Source organism: Palaemon carinicauda, chromosome 1, assembly GCF_036898095.1.
Source record: "Palaemon carinicauda isolate YSFRI2023 chromosome 1, ASM3689809v2, whole genome shotgun sequence".
Taxonomy (NCBI): Eukaryota; Metazoa; Arthropoda; class Malacostraca; order Decapoda; family Palaemonidae; genus Palaemon; species Palaemon carinicauda.
Window position 1 is genome coordinate 65,650,559 of NC_090725.1, and position 16,745 is coordinate 65,667,303.

General features: G+C 42.4%; 1 protein-coding gene across 1 annotated transcript in view; it reads right to left on the reverse strand.

Moving 5' to 3' along the window:
- Positions 1-13,719, reverse strand: part of LOC137642338 (uncharacterized) — a 60,289-nt gene extending 46,570 nt beyond the window's left edge. Inside the window, exon 1 of the mRNA XM_068374835.1 lies at positions 13,662-13,719. The gene's annotated coding sequence lies outside the window, so the exon portion shown is untranslated. The remainder of the gene's footprint in view (positions 1-13,661) is intronic.
- Between the last annotated feature and the right edge of the window lie 3,026 nt (positions 13,720-16,745).

Consider the following 16,745-nt stretch of genomic DNA (forward strand, 5'->3'; position numbering starts at 1 on the left):
GGCACTAGTGCTATCTGTATAATTCCACACCTGGGATTTTGAACAGAGCTAGTGTCACCATGGTAACACTTGATCCAAGGAGGTCACACTCTAAGAGGGATGACCTCTTCTCCCTTTAATTGACAGTCCCAGTCAATTAGCTGTTCATAGTAGAATTAGACGGCTGGTTAAGTACTCTACCCGACGTCACCACATACTGCTTCAGATCATGGACTTAGTTTGCATAGTGTTTGTAGAACACTGTGGATGATTCTCACCCAGTATATGTGCGAGGACATTTGAAGTCCAAACCATTGACTGTCTATAACAGTAATTAGGGGGCAGGTTTTAATACACTACCTGCTGCCACTACATAGTGTTTCAGTTCATGTACCTGTTTCGCATAGTGTTTGTAAAACACTCTGGATGATTTCCATCCTGTGTATGAACGAAGACACTCAAAGTCCATATACTGAAAAAAGTTCAGTGATGAAGCAATCTTTCTCAGATCATGACCTGCGGGAGTACTGTCAGGATCCGTTCTACTAATAAAGTAGGTGAGCTTCGCCCTCAGTTGTTTTAGGTATAAGTTTGATCCAGAGATTACACCTTTAAAGAGCTGTCCTCCCCTGAAGTCTGAAGTTCTACGAAGATAGACCTTTAGACACTCTACCGGACATAGAGAGACATCTTCCTTCAGAGGGCAGATTCTCCAGGGACCCCACCTTTTAGTAGGTAGCTCATTCTTAGCGAGAAAGGATGGATCAGGGAAGAGATTCAGTTCTCCTGTTTCTGAGAACTGAATGTGGCCCTCATCCCTAGAAAGGGCCACTATTTCACTAACTCTAGCCCTGGAGACTATAGCGAACAGAAAAATAACCTTTTGGGTTAGATCCTTAAGCGAACAATCTTCATTGTTCAAGGATGAGGCATAATGTAGGACCTTATCCAAAGACCAAGAGATGGGCTTTGGTGGTGCAGCAGGCCTAAGCCTCGCACATGCCTTCGGGATCTTATTAAAGATCTCATTCGCCAAGTCTACTTGAAAGGCATATAGAAGAGGTCTAGTCAAGGCTGACTTGCACGTAGTTATCGTGTTGGCCGCCAAACCCTGGTTATGAAGATGGACAAAGAAGGACATGCAGAAGTTCATTGAAATCTCTCTCGGTCCTTTTGCTTTTACGAAAGCAACCCACTTTTTCCATGATGACTCATATTGTCTTCTAGTTGACATAGACTTGTATTCCTCTAAGAATTCTATATTGCCTTTTGAGATCCCAAATCTTTTCTTAACCGATAGGGCAAGAAAATCATGCAATGAAGGGTTTGGGTTCTCTGTAATAAATCGAAGGCAATTAATCTCTGAACCTTCTGGAGTTGTTCCGCCTAGAAGGATCTCAGCATGTTGAGGACTCTCAGCAGGTAATTGGACGGGATGAACTGGAAATCCTGAGTCTATCCCTTCAATTTCAGAGACATGATGTTTATCATTTAAATTAGAGGATCCTCGTATGGGGCTACATATCAAGGTAGTTCCTTGACAGCGCTCGTAATGAAGAGGTCGGATTGCAGTTCGGAGACTTGTTCCGATCTGGGAGAGAATAGGTCTGCGTCCGTGGACCATTCTAACTCTATCGGCCTGAGCCTGAGTAGAGCATCCACTGTCACATTGCGGATTGGTTGTATGTGAACTGCTGACAGGTGCCATCCCTTTAGGTAAGGGATGGCTAACTACACTTAAACTGTATGAGACGTTTCTTAGCATCGTCGATTGCAGCGTCTCGTTATCGCTTCGGAGTCCCAGATCAGCTGTAGACAATCTGATCTGCTTAGAGAGAGTTTCCCTACTCATGACTGGACCAACATGGTCTTGGGATTTTCGGGCTTTGACCTTTGTTAGGGAAGCGATTAAGGAAGGACTGCTATCGGTCTTTTTAGGCCTCTTCGAGCGTTTGAGGCTTGTTTTCTCCAGGTTCCCAGCGCATTTTGCAGCCGTGCTCTTAGCACAGGGCCTGCCTTTATTGCGAACTGGAGAGAGAACAGGGTTCCTCCCTGTTCTCGTTTTGGGAATCTGAAATTTATCTTTCATCCTCGATGTTCCGGGGACCGGATCATTTCTTCGGATGTTCATAGACCAGCCACCTTGGGTGCTGCCCACCCCAGCCTCTTGTCCAGGAACATTGTTGCCTGAACCTTTCTTAGGCTTAAATATTGCATGACTGTGTCTACCAATTTTACGAAGGCAGCTAGGACTCTGTCTAGTCTGACGAGTATCTTTCCTAGGAAGTGCGTTACTTTGTGTAACCTGAATCCTAGATAGGAGGGGAAAGGGTGATTGACTGGAAGCTGCCGATAGACGACTTTCAGGTCTGGTAAGACTATAGGCACCCTTTTCTGCAGCGGGGTCCTTATGTTCAGGAGGATAAGCCTTCTGGACTCATTGTTTCATTTGGACTTGTTGAGTGGCGATAAGTCCTGAATGACTCTAAATTTTCTTGAGCCCTTCTCGTTAACACACAACGGCCTTCCCTGGAATTCGGTGGACTAAAGTTTCCTTACCACCTGTATGCTCTAGAGCTCTCAGGTAAACTCCTCCAGGAGGGTTTTGGATAATCAGAGGAGTAGAGGAAATGGTGGTAGAGATATCTCCACCTGTCAACTTAGTCCCATCTTGATTAGGCCATGGACCCAAGGATCGAAGGTCCAGCGATCCTAAAGGAATTTCCCTCCTACTGTAACTAGAAGCATTCCTATTCTTCGACTGATCAGTAGGAATCTTTTTTCGACCATCTGTCTGTGATGTCTCGGTCAGTACAACTGTGGATCGTTGTTGAACCGCTCGAAATGGATGTCCAGACCTCTCCATCTTCCTTTTAGGTTGGGGACCCACAACCTTAGAAGATTCTCTTTTTGAAAGGATGCCCCACTTTTGGAGAAGTCCTACTTTCTCCATGGAGGCGTTCTTAATCACTTCCTTGCCTACCTCGTCTGGAAAGAGGTCTTTGCCCCAGATGTTGGAAGATATTAGCTTTCTTGTATCGTGTTTTGCTATTGTGTTAGCTAACACAAACTCCCTACATGGTCTTCTAGCCTTTATAAAGGCATAAAGGTCTTTTACCAAAGTAGCCATATGTATTTTGGCTAAGACCTTAAGCATGTCTGGGGTATCTTGATGAGCCGAACAGAGCTCTATGTAGTTCTGTACAGATAGGGAGGCTGCAAGTCTCTCCTTGTTTCTTGTTCGTCCTGTAAGAGAAACTCAGATAATTTTGGAAGATTTTCCTTAAATTGTCGACTGGCGACATCCGCCTCAAGTCTTCCTACTGAAAAGGTGAAATGGGCCTCCTTCCAGTTCTTCTCCTGTCTGGGAAATGCTAGTGACAGAGGCTCGCACTCCTTGAGTGTAGGACACGGTTTACCTGTCTCTATTGCCTCAGTGACATATTTGAAAGCCTTCTCCGTAAAGGGGAATGAAATTGAAACAGGAGCAAGAAAGGAAGAGTGCTTTTTACCCAGTGTGGATACCTTCGACACCGAGTAACCCGCCTTTTCTATGCTGCTTGATAGGATAGCCTGTGCTTTATCATTGTCGAGAATCATAACCTCCTTTGATTGCGTTCCTTTTTCTGATGTTGGTTCATCCTTCAGTCTAATGAGACAGTTTAGGAAAGCGTCAAAGCTTGGCCAGAACAGGATTTTGTCCAAAGGAACAGCACCCATCTTCTCCGAGATGTAGAGTTTGCCGTTTAAAATCAGCATTAGCTCCGCAAACCTCCAGGGATTGGTTGTGGAGCATGTCAGAAGGTCTTTTGTACGACCCTTTAGGAGCGATAAGTGGAGCTTTACCAAGCTCTACCTCGCATTTCGCTTCCTGCTTTGTGCTGTGTTTGCACAAATTTTCTACTAGATTCTTGACTTGGGCCCATAACTGGTTCATTCCATCTAAAAGAGGGATAGAAGGCGGAGATATCAATGTCGTTGGCTCATGAGCCTGATGGGATGGAGACAATTCCAACCCGACATTCTCCCCTTCTTCCCGTGAGCGCTTTTTGCCCTCCTTCCCGAAGGTTATCTGGCCATCGGGAAATGTACCTCGTGTCTGGGGTACCACTATTTCTTACTCGCTGTTGGAAATAGTAACCTACACATCTTGTCATTAGGCAGGTAAGATCCCGGAGAGATTTTCTGAAAGCCTCTCACCTAGTTGCGTAGTTTGAAACGAGCTGCATCCCTAGTCTCCACCGACTTGGGATTCTTGAAACCTTCGGACAATAGGGCCCGACATACTTTGCAGGCCTGCGGGTTCCAATACTGCAGGTGTTCGGAAATAATATTGCAGGGGGCATGAAACCTGCATGCATTATGTCCGTAAAAACACTTACTCTTAGTTTTGCAGAAGACTGCAACACATGACATCTGGCGTTCCTCCTGTAAAGAAAGGAAAACCAAATGAGTATACGATTGATTATCTCACTGATAACCAATAAATCAAAAGTCATATCTTAACAGAATAGCTTAGGATAGCAAGCTATAAAGGGATAGTAGGAGACACATACTTGTGTATCCCTTGCAAGCAAATGCTGGTACCTCCCCTCAGTATTAGGTGATAGGAATTTCCTTTTCGAAGGAATTCCAACTGAAAAAGGGGTTTTCTAACCCCTAGGGATAGGGAAGTGTATACTTCACTGTCCCTTTCATACTAAATACTGTGGGGTACGGAAGACTGATTTCTCAATCAGCTTAACGAAGAAACACTATTCCTTCAGTGCAGCATAAGCTCACATGAAGATACCCAAGATATGCTAGAAATAGTTACTGTATAATCATACTGTAGTTTTCTATTTGCAGTATGCACTATATTGCAATATACTAGCTACTGTATAATTATATATAGTATGTAAATTAAAGATATATATTTGTATATATCCCACTCAACTTATTTGCTGTGACCCCCCTTACAAAATTAAAACATAGAGTTTCCTAATCATGGAGACTCGAGGATAAGGGCTCTGCCCTTCAAGGGTTAGGAGTGTAATCTCCAGTCCTTAAAATTTTAATATTGCAGGGTAATCTGAAGACTGATTTCTAATCAGAATATTGAAGAATTAAATTCTTTCAATATGAGATTGGGTTCCACAAATATTTGGGTAGGATTTTCAAATATATTGGAAAAACACTACTAGCATAAAATATACAGAAGCTTTCTATTTGCAGTATATCCTATACTGCAGAAATACAAACTACCTGTATAAACATATACTGTAGTACAGCCAGCATGTCGTCGGCATAGCTAGCTAATGCTAGCACATCTAGCCTGCTAGCTAAAAGAAAGAGAGATAGCATGGAGAACAGGCTACCTAATACTGTGTATATATATATATATATATATATATATATATATATATATATATATATATATATACAGAAAGGAGGTTCAAATGGAAGGGGAGAATATAAAATTCAAGCTTCCATCCAGCTACAGTACTGTCGCCGGCAAGGATCTGTTTAAACCTTGCCGGCCGGCACCGCTGGCCAGTACTGCCGGCCGTGTATCAGTAAAGTCGGCGTGCTGCTGGTTGAGCAGGCACCATTCTGTGCCGGCCTGGTGGGCAGCACCCCGGCAGTAGCCACTGTTGCTAGCAGTTCAAGAAAGAACTGAAGAACCTTTGTAAACAGAAGGGACTTCCCACTTACAGCCAACAGCTGCCGGCCGGAAACTGCCCTGGTTGCCTGCCAGCAGTCACCATGACTGCCGGCCGGCAGCAGCCATGATTGCCGGCCGGCAGTAGTCTTTACTGCCGGCTGGCAACTAAAATGGCCGGCAGTAATGACAGCTGTCATTACTGCCGCCCGACAGATGTTAAGACTGCCGGCCAGCAGCTATCAACTGTAAGAGGGGGAGTCTGGTCGATCTCGGCAACCCACCGGCAACAGTAAGGTTGCCGGGATTCGCCAACATAAAGGGATAGAAGGGAAGGGAAAAGAGGGTCCTGTGAAAGGTACAGCAGGAGCCGGCCTTAGCCTGTCCTGCCCCACCTAACAAGTCCGTTCCTGTATTAGAACTATCTCAGGCGGCTAAAGAATTCTATTCCTTAGCCTAGGGTTAGATTAATACAAATAAGAGGTTGGTAGCACCCTCGCCACCACCTCTAAAGGAAAGGGAACGGGGTTGCAGTGCCAGTCTCCCCTAAGCATAAGAAGAATTCTATTCCTCAGCCTAGGGTCCACTAACACAGGACTAGTCTGCTAGGTCACAGAAAGAAGGGTCATATCGTACAGACCCTTCAGGAGTGGCCTAGGGAAGTCTAGCCTCCTATGTCGGTAGCCTAACGTAGCATAAGAATTCTATTCATCTTGCCAGGTAGCTACCGACCACAGACTAAATACTCTGAGATTCTGGCCAAAACCCCAAAAACCTGCATCTGCGGTTACAGAGGAAGGGCAGAAAAAACCGTAGGAAAGTCATGCCTGAATTAAAAATTCGAGGCCGACCCGCTAAGGTTGTAGCCTGAGGCTACACTCAGGGGGAAGAGGGATTACCCTTAAACTCCCTTTTTTGAGAGGGGTAAAGTTCATCCAATTAAACGGATTTTGAGCGAAGCGAAAAATCTATTTTTGGGTAAGATGGCCATGTCGTCCTGATGGAAGTTCCTCTAAGGTAGCTTCCTAGGGTATATTACAACTACGGCGATATTCCCAGAGAATTTACCTTAAGGTACCCAGAATTTTAACTCCTGGAGCAAATATCCCTAATAAAAGAATCAGGGATATCGCAAAATATCAGCGGACGTATTCTTGACACGCCACATGGCAATCTGTACCCCGAAAAGAGTTAACACTTTGTAGGGGTCAAATGGCAAGAAAACGAAAACGATAAGAAAGGGGGGAGCCGTTCGCAAGGCATCTCTCCTCCCCGTTTCGTAAGCGTGCCCTGCGCCGCTCGCGGCGCCATCTGTATTCCTTGTAGCGATACACGAGGTGCTACAGATACTGTATGTAGGGAGGGGTCCTACAGCCCTTTCCCTTTTTTTTTTTTTTTTTAAAGGAAAGGGGCAGGGCGAGTCCATCAGGACGACATGGCCATCTTACCCAAAAATAGATTTTTCGCTTCGCTCAAAATCCGTTTTTTGGGCTCAAGCCATGTCGTCCTGATGGAAGTGTACCAGAGCATTACTGTATCTGTGGATTCTCAAAACGTGCCGCACTCCTCAGAAGTATTTCCCTAGTCAACTCGACTGAGAGACCTAAGATGTTACCGTTATACATCTTTTCACTAACCATAAACCATGATAGCGCTTCCTGCCCCCTACAGGGAAGAGTCCTACTAGACTCTGGGAAGGAACGAAGAGTACATATACCTATGTATGAATCACTGGCAAGCCCATATAGTGGTCTCACCCTATATGAAGTAAAGCATAGTCTGTAAGGAGTTACAGCATCAAAAGGAAATATCGACCAACCCCATGGTCGAAACTGAGTTGGACAAAAGGTTTATATCTGTGTAAGAATAAACTTGCTGCCGCTACCGTCCTCTGAGAAGGATGGAGCCCTTTACACTAAGGAAAGTATAAACCAATGCAACAAGGCTTGCATCAAGGAACAGGCTATTATAGATATCCCCGATTAACGTACATAGGCTGAATGCTCAATAACTGATAAGAAATTGACATAGGTGAAGGAGACGCAAGGTTCCCGAGAACAAGTTTATTGACAAACAATAAATAGACATGGTTACCACAATTATATACATATGATAGGTGGATAACCAATAATTTGCACAAGTACGGTAGTAAACAGATATATGTTTATCTGAAAGAAAACATTAGAGCCACTTTTCACGTACCAAGGTATCAAAGTTAAAAGTCCATGTTACTAGCCACTGACATTAGTGTCAAAAACGCTCGGCACACATGTCTGTACTTATGCTAAATTCACCTTAAAGACGGAACAGTCACTGTCGGAACCCGGTGCCCTCACTCCCAGTTATAGCACCGCATATAACTATACACTCACCCTGGAATTAACAGTCCCAATTAAATCCACTGTTCCTCGCAGAGTTAAACAGCAGGGTTAACGACGCAACCAACTGCTACCACAGACCTCTTTAGCTGCTCCACTTGCTTAGCATAGTGGCGAAAGAACACCCTGGAAGACTTCCAGCCAGTATATGAACGAAGGTGTTCAAAATCCATAAAGTTAAAGAAGTTTAAGGATGAAGCAACTTTCCTCGGATCATGACCTGCGGGTGAACTGTCGGGATCCGCTCTGCGAATAAAGTATGTAATTTTCGCCCTGAGTTGTTTCAAAGATAAATTCGAGCCCGATGTTTCTCCTCTGAACAGTTGACCCCCTTTGAAGTCTGAAGTTCTACGAAGATAGACCTTTAGGCATTCTACGGGACATAGAGATGCATCTTCTTTCAGAGGGCAGATTCTCCAGGGACCCCACCTGTTGGTGGGCAACTCGTTCTTAGCGAGAAACGTAGGGTCCGGAAACAGGTTCAGTTCTCCCCCATCCAGGAAGTGAACGCGGCCCTCATCTCTCGAGAGGGCTACAATCTCACTAACTCTGGCCCCGGACGCGAGTGCAAAAAGGAAGATAACCTTTTGAGTCAAATCCTTCAGTGCACACTCCTCATTATTCAGTAATGAGGCGAAATGAAGGACTTTATCTAAAGACTATGAAATAGGCTTTGGAGGAGCTGAAGGTCTAAGTCTGGCGCAGGCCTTCGGGATCTTATTAAAGATTTCGTTAGCGAGGTCTACCTGGAAGGCGTACAGAATGGGCCTTGTCAAAGTTGACTTACACGTAGAAATCATGTTAGCTGCCAGCCCCTGTCCGTGGAGGTGGATGAAGAAGGACAGGCAGAAATCCGTCGAGATCTCATGCGGATTCTTCTCTTTGACAAAGGCCACCCATTTTTTCCAAGCAGACTCGTACTGCCTTCTAGTAGACCTGCACTTATATTCCTCCAGGAAGTCAATGCTGTCTTTCGAGATCCCGAACCGCTTCTTCACCGCTAGGGAGAGAAAATCATGAGCTGCAGGGTCCGGGTTTTCTGTAATGAAGCGTAGACAGTCGACTTCTGGACTCGCTGGGACAGAACTGGGTCCGGGAGTGGCAGAAACTTCAGTCATAGTTCCAGAGCTAGAGGGAACCACACGCTGTTCGGCCACTTGTGAGCCACTATCGCTGCTACTCCCTTGAAGGACCTCAGCTTGTTGAGGACCCTCAACAGAAGGTTGTGAGGGGGGAACAGGTAGATCCTGGACCATCTGTTCCAATCGAGGGACATCGCGCCCACTGCTTCCGCCAAGGGGTCCTCGTACGGGGACACATATCGCGGCAACTTCTTGTTGTCCTTCGTCGCGAAGAGGTCTATCTGCAGTTCTGGGACTTGACTCGAGATGAAGGAGAATGATCCTGCGTCTAGGGACCATTCCGACTCTACCGGTGTAACCCTGGATAGAGCGTCCGCTGTCACATTGCGGACTCCTTGAAGGTGAACTGCCGACAGGTGCCACTTCTTCTTCTCCGCCAGTCGGAATATGGCCAACATCACCTGGTTGAGAGGTGGGGATCTCGATCCCCGCCGATTCAGACATTTCACAACCACCTCGCTGTCCAGTACCAACCTTATGTGGATCGAGTGACGCGGGGAAACTTTCCTCAGGGTAAGAAGTACTGCCATAGCTTCTAGAAAGTTTATGTGAAAGGTCCCGAATAGCTTGGACCAGGTCCCTTGGACCTTCTTTCGATGAGAGTGACCTCCCCACCCTTCCTTTGAAGCGTCTGTGTGAATCGTCACTGACGGGGGAGGTAGCTGAAGAGGTACCGACCTCTTTAGACGACTGGCCTGAGACCACGGTCTGAGAAGAGAACGTAGCCGAAGCGGAACCGGTCTCCTCAAGTCCCTTCGCGCGTTTGATGCAAAGCTTCTCCAAACTCCGGCTGCATCCTTTAGCTGTGCTCTTAGCACCGGGTCTGTTACCGACGCAAACTGAAGAGAGCCCAGAACCCTCTCTTGTTCGCGTCTTGATATCCTCTCGGAATCTAGAAGTCTCTTGACAGACCCCGCTATCTCCTTCCTTTTCGACATCGGGATGGAGAATCGGTGTGACACTAGGTCCCAGTGAATTCCCAACCACTGGAACCTCTGAGATGGAGAAAGACGAGACTTCTTTCTGTTGATCTTGAACCCTAGATACTCTAGGAACTGAATCACCTGTAGGGAAGCCTGCCAGCATTCCGCCCTGGATGCTGCCCAGGTAGGCTACCACCTGGATCCCTTTTAGGCGTAACTGTTTGAGCGCTGCGCTCGCAAGCTTCGTGAAGATCCTTGGGGCTATGTTTAGCCCGAAAGGCATCGCTCTGAAGGCGTAAAGTCTTCGTTGTAGCTTGAATCCTAGGTAGGGGGAGAGACGGCGACTGATTGGAACGTGCTAATAGGCGTCTGACAAGTCGATGGAGACGGTAAATGCCCTCTTGGGCAGTAAGGCCCTTATGTGTTGCAACGTTAACATCTTGAACTTGTGGTTCACTATGAACTTGTTGAGTGGCGACAAGTCCAGAATGACTCGGAGTTTCCCCGAGTCTTTCTTGGGAACACAAAACAGCCTCCCTTGGAAGTTGATGGACTTTACCCTCCGGATCACCTTTTTCTCCAACAGTTCTTGAATGTACTCCTCCAAAACGGGGGCTCAACTTATCGGAAGCAGAAGAAGTTGGAGAAAGCATATTAGCTTGAGTAAATCCAAGATTTTTTGGTAGAAACACAGGGAAAACACCGAGTTGTATAGCTACACAAAAAGGAATACAGATGGCGCCGCGAGCGGCGCAGGGCACGCTTACGAAACGGGGAGGAGAGATGCCTTGCGAACGGCTCCCCCCTTTCTTATCGTTTTCGTTTTCTTGCCATTTGACCCCTAAAAAGTGTTAACTCTGTCCGGGGTACAGATTGCCATGTGGCGTGTCAAGAATACGTCCGCTGATATTTTGCGATATCCCTGATTCTTTTATTAGGGATATTCGCTCCAGGAGTTAAAATTCTGGGTACCTTAAGGTAAATTCTCTGGGAATATCGCCGTAGTTGTAATATACCCTAGGAAGCTACCTTAGAGGAACTTCCATCAGGACGACATGGCTTGAGCCCAAAAAAAGAGATACTTATCTCTGCATAATTGAAATCGCCATACACAAGGGTAACCGGGGAGTGTCTGACGTATAATAACACGCCTAGGTTAGGAACCTAGGCGAGACGAGATCTCGGTTACCTCACTCACCGAGACTCTAACTATACGATCGACATGGAAAGGAAAAATATGCACAATGTAAATATCTTTACAAGAATATATTGCCTAAATAGCTAACATAATAAAATAATTAATTAATGATATATGAAGCTATTTAAAAACCGCAAAGTCATTCTGCTAACTAAATAACATGCCCAACGAACGACAGCGCTCATAGCGTCTCCGGTACAGGCTAGCACTAAACACAATAAATTACTCAAATCTCACTGTGAAAAGGGAGCTAAAAAACTATTCATTGTAAAGACCCAATACTCAACTTTCCGAAGGCGAAAGAAGTTGGAGAATGCATAATAAATCCTTGAAAATCGATCGAAAAGTTAGATCAACAGGGAACACCACTGAGCGAAATCGCTACAAAATTAGGAATGTCCGCCATCCTGGGAATGGCGCTGGGGTGGTGGTCAATAGTAGTACGGGAACGGGGGTAACCTTGTTAGGGCCCCCTTCTATTCTTTTGCCACGTCCCCCTCGAAGCGTTAACGCTATTTGGGGTGGAGATTGCTATGTGACGTGTCAAGAATGCGTCCTCTGATTTTATGCAATATCCTTGAGAAAATTTCAAGGATATTCGCTCCAGGAGTTAGAATTCTGGAACCTGAAGGTTAATTCTCTGGGAATATCACTGTACTATATAATATATCCTTTTGAAACTACCTTAGGAACTTCCATCAGGACGACATGGCTTGAGCCCAAAAATTAGTTTACTTTTTTTTTTAATTTAAAGAATTTGCTTTTTGTTGTAATTCATATTGCCTGAACTATATTGAATTATGTTGGTGTGTGTAGCACCATGCTGCTACACTCCATGTCGGGAATTTTCGAACTGATCACTCAAAAATCCCGCCATTTAACTCCACCAACGTTACGTTAAATTGGAGGGAAGGTTGAGAGAACTCGCGGGCATTGAGTCGAATGACTGTGGTTTGATACGAGACTGTTTTAGAACCTAGAGAGCAACCGCCTGGTAGGGAAGGCACGGAGGTTAAAGAAATCGAGCATTTGTAATTTATGATTCAGAAATTTAATGTCATTTTATTGTACCATGACGAAAATATCCTATGTAGAAATTTATATTCAGAGAAACGCGGGAAACAAAGGTGTCGTCAGGGCTGCGGAGCTCAGCTCGGTCTCTTTTGTCCAAGGTCCTCAGCTGAAGTAAGTCCTATTAATTGTACTCTCTCTCTCCCCCCTATAGTACCCAGGTCGGTTTCCCTATAGGTTTTACAAGTGTTTTGTAAGATTTGTATCCATGTATATTTAGTTGATCCTTGTGATTGGGGATCAGTGCTGTCTTTTAAATTACGTGAGAAAGCCTTGGTATGCCGTTTACCGAGGCAACTTATTGAAACATTAATTAATTTTACTTAATTTTGAGTCCGGTGTGGACTTAGTTTTTTTAGCAACGCATGAGGTTATTTAGTCACGTGTTTCTTTAGTATGTCGAGTATTTGTTTGATTATGTATTTCCCTCGCATTAAATAATTATTTTTGTAATAAAATTGTTAAAGTGTAGCTGTATTTTGTTGATTCCTGGAAGGTTTTGGGAGTCTTACCTCCTCAAGGTCTTGCTATCGGCCCTTAACATCGGGCCAAGAACGTTATTATCTGTCGAAGTGAAAATCACGACACTCCATTTGATGTATACCAATAGATGTTTTGAATTTGTATTTAAATATAGAAGTAATTATTGTTGTAGGACAGCATACCTATTAGGTTTAGAATTATAATGCCTTAAAGGAACGATACTTTTCAGTGCTTGATTCCCTGATTGTAATATGTAAGATTACTTGGCCACTTTAGCCTACCTCCTGAATAGAGACTTCTTCCACATCTAACAATTCAATGAGAATAATTACCCTGAAAATTATAAGATTCTGATGATTAGTACCCACTTCCATGCATTTTGACAGGCCGTGTACTCTACATGATTCCTAAGTATTATGTGGCAAAGATTCTGTTTTTTTTTTTTTTTTTTTTTTTTTTTTTTTTTTTTTTTTTTTTTTTTTTTTTTTTTTTTTTACATTAGGAAAATAAATGCTAAGAAAAAAATATCAGCTTCTTGGAAAAATTAAGAAAATGTACGAATGTCAAAATAATCTAATTCCTTCCCTATCCCTCTTAGAAAACCAGCAACATTATGTGGGGATAGAGTAAGACATTTTTCCTAACTCTAGGTTTTACTTATAAAAATGTGACATCGATTCCTTAGTGGCATGGTTATGCAGGACTGTGAAACGAATCAAAATATTTTGACGGCCTTGTTGAAACAGTATTTGCTAGATGAAAATATATTTACACCCAAGAATACAACATTAGTAAACTAACCACTCGATTATGAGCGCATATATTCTAAAAACAACTTTACCATACCTAGTCGAGACGGGGTAAGCAAACAACCTCCATGCAAGAACAACCGAACGCCACTGACAATGACTCATTAGAAGAGGGTGTTTTATCTACTGTACATCATTCAATAAGCGCTCTCACCTTCAACCAATCCAATATTCTCTATCAGAAAAGAATACGAGACACTTTGAGTACCAGGAAAAAAAGAAGTATGTCAAGATCTTATCCTCTATTCAACGCGAAAGATTTATGACTGGCGCTTTGGTCGATCACAGAAATGCCGGGCGAGAAAAAAAAAATAAATAAAATAGGGCTGGAGCCATTGTCCCACTAGAATAGATTGTTCATTCTCACTAATTTTCGACATTCTTTATTCTCTAAATGCCAGGTAATTGTCGTATTCACAATTACCTTTAAGATTTCTAACTCAATATTGCCGTACATCTGCGTAAAGAAAAAAATTAGTTTTACATATTTTGACAGGCAAACACTTTTTTTTTTTTTTTTTTTTTTTTTTTTTTTTTTTTTTTTTTTTTGTCGCAGTTCAATTCGTGTTTTCAGCTAAGAAAAAAGTTCCACCCCTACAAAAAATAAAAAGTATATTATATGTGTTCGAGGAAAGGATAATAATGTCTAACCCCTGAAGTAATTTTGCGATCTTACGTAGAAATCTCAACTAAAAAAAACCTAGCTCGAAATATATTTTAAACTTTTTAATTGCATCATAATTTTCTTTACCTAAATTTTTATGCTATATGTAAGCGTTTATCATTTCGAGTAGTATCGAAATTCGATTACATGACAAACATTTTATATCTAATCTAAATATCTATTAATTTTTTTTTTTCATTTAACTTCATGCACCGTTTTATCTGTTTTCAATATATTTGATGAAAAAAATACAGCTCTCAAAATAAAAAAGAAATAAATTACAAACGAGTTTTGAATGTTAATTCATGTTTTCAGTTAATAAAGAAACATCTCAATTATACAATTTACATATACTCTTATTCAAGCCTTCCATTATACCTTTCAAGAGAGAGAAAAAGGGGTGAATAACATAGCTTTTATAATTTCTGTTATGTAAAACAGCAATTTATGAAGAATCAGAGTGTCAAATAAGGAATTGCAAAATTAAATTAGAAAATCTGCTATTTAAAACATGCACACCCTAAGCGTGATTATTATTATTATTATTATTATTATTATTATTATTATTATTATTATTAGCTAAGCTACAACTCTGTTTGAAAAAAAAAATACAGGATGCTACAAGCCCAAGAGCTCCTATGGGGAAATCATACCAGTGAGGAAAGGAAATAGGGAAATAAATAAACTATATATTGATAAGTAATGAATGAAAAATATGAAATATTTTAAGAACAGTGACAACATTGAAATAAATCTATCCTATATAAACTATAATAAGAGACTTAAGTTCAATATAAAAACATTTGCAGAAAGTTTGAACTTCCGAAGTTCCTCCAATTCAACCGTCAGATTGGGAAGATCATTCCAGAATCTGGTCACCTCTGGAATAAAACGTCTAGATTCTAGAATAAGGTGTAGTACTGAGCCTTATGATGGAGAAGGGTAGACTTTGAATTCACTGGATACTTCAGTATCGGTTCCCTTTTCTCAATTTGACTGAATTAATTATATTCCAATATCATTTATCCTTTGACAGAGATCTTCTACCTCTCTATCAGGGATTAATCTGTCTTGTAAATTCCTATTCGACTTTCATCTTCAATGTCTGTCCTCTTATTCTTCCCGAATGACTTATTCTATCCCAATATCATACCATTTGTCCTCTGACAGAGATCTTGTACCTCTCCATAAAGGGTCAATCCACCTTGCAAAATCCTATTCCACTTTATTTTTCAGTGTCGGTGTCCTTTTCTTATCCTGACTGAATTACCTACTTATATCCAAATATCAACCAAACTCATTCGTTACCCTTTCACGCCCTTTACTCAGCTAATCTCTCCAAATCCTTGTCTAAACCTTAATAGCTAAACCTCCTTGATCTATACAAACTAATTCATTCTCTTTCATACTTAACTTACCTTAGCTAACAGTGTAAGAACTTGCAAGGATTTTTTGTTGATAGGGCCGGCACATTCTTTCAGGGTAGTCTGAAGAATACTACATACCATTGTCATCTCAGCAGTCACACGTTCCTGAAAGCATCACACCCTGGTACACCATACCGATGGTGTAAACCAGGGTATCACTGCCATCTTGGTAGTCTCTTGAGATGAAGTCCACAGGTGCTTTCCTTAGGATATCTGGTGCACCGGGGACAAGCTATGAGGTAAGAGTCAGGAGGGCTACCTTTGTGACTCTCAAGGAATCTTTTGACACTGGGTAGTCTATCAGGTCTTCGAGGTAACACCTTACCATCTGACATTAGGCGGCTTAGTCAAGCTTTTGTGTTTATGTATATGCCTCCATCTCATCTTAATAATTACATATCGCAATATATGAATCTAATCAAGTACTTCAATTGAAAGCCAACTCTAGAGGTGGCTGTATCCAACAGGATTTGTAATTGTGTGCTTGTCCTCTGTCAAGGGCCAGGCCACCTTACTTCTTGAGAATTGGTCTTCTTTCACAATTTAACGCAAAAGAAAAAACAATTTTGTGAAGAGTCCTGCGTTATGGACTTACTTTTGAATATGTAAATTTGATTAAGTCTGTTCATGAGCATAGTAAAGGCAAAGTTAATGTTAGTGGAGTCCTATCAAATGAATTTCCAATGAACAGTGGAGTACTCCAAGGGAAGGTGTTGTCATCTACCGTATGTTGTTTATTCTCCTCATGGATTTTGTAATGCATAGAACAGTTGAAGAGGGAGGAGAAGGATTGGTAATAGGAAATTAGCTGACCTACAGTATGCTGATGATGCTGTTCTTACTAGCAGAACAATATAGGACTTGCAAAGCTTTCTTAGTAGAATGCATGAAATATAACATGAGGTTGGGCTCAAGATAAAAAGAAGAAAGATATAGATGATGAGAACGGAATATGCTATGGAAGATGAAATATCATTGGAAGGAGAAAGGATTAATGAGGTGGAATCACTTAAATATTCAGGACCTATGA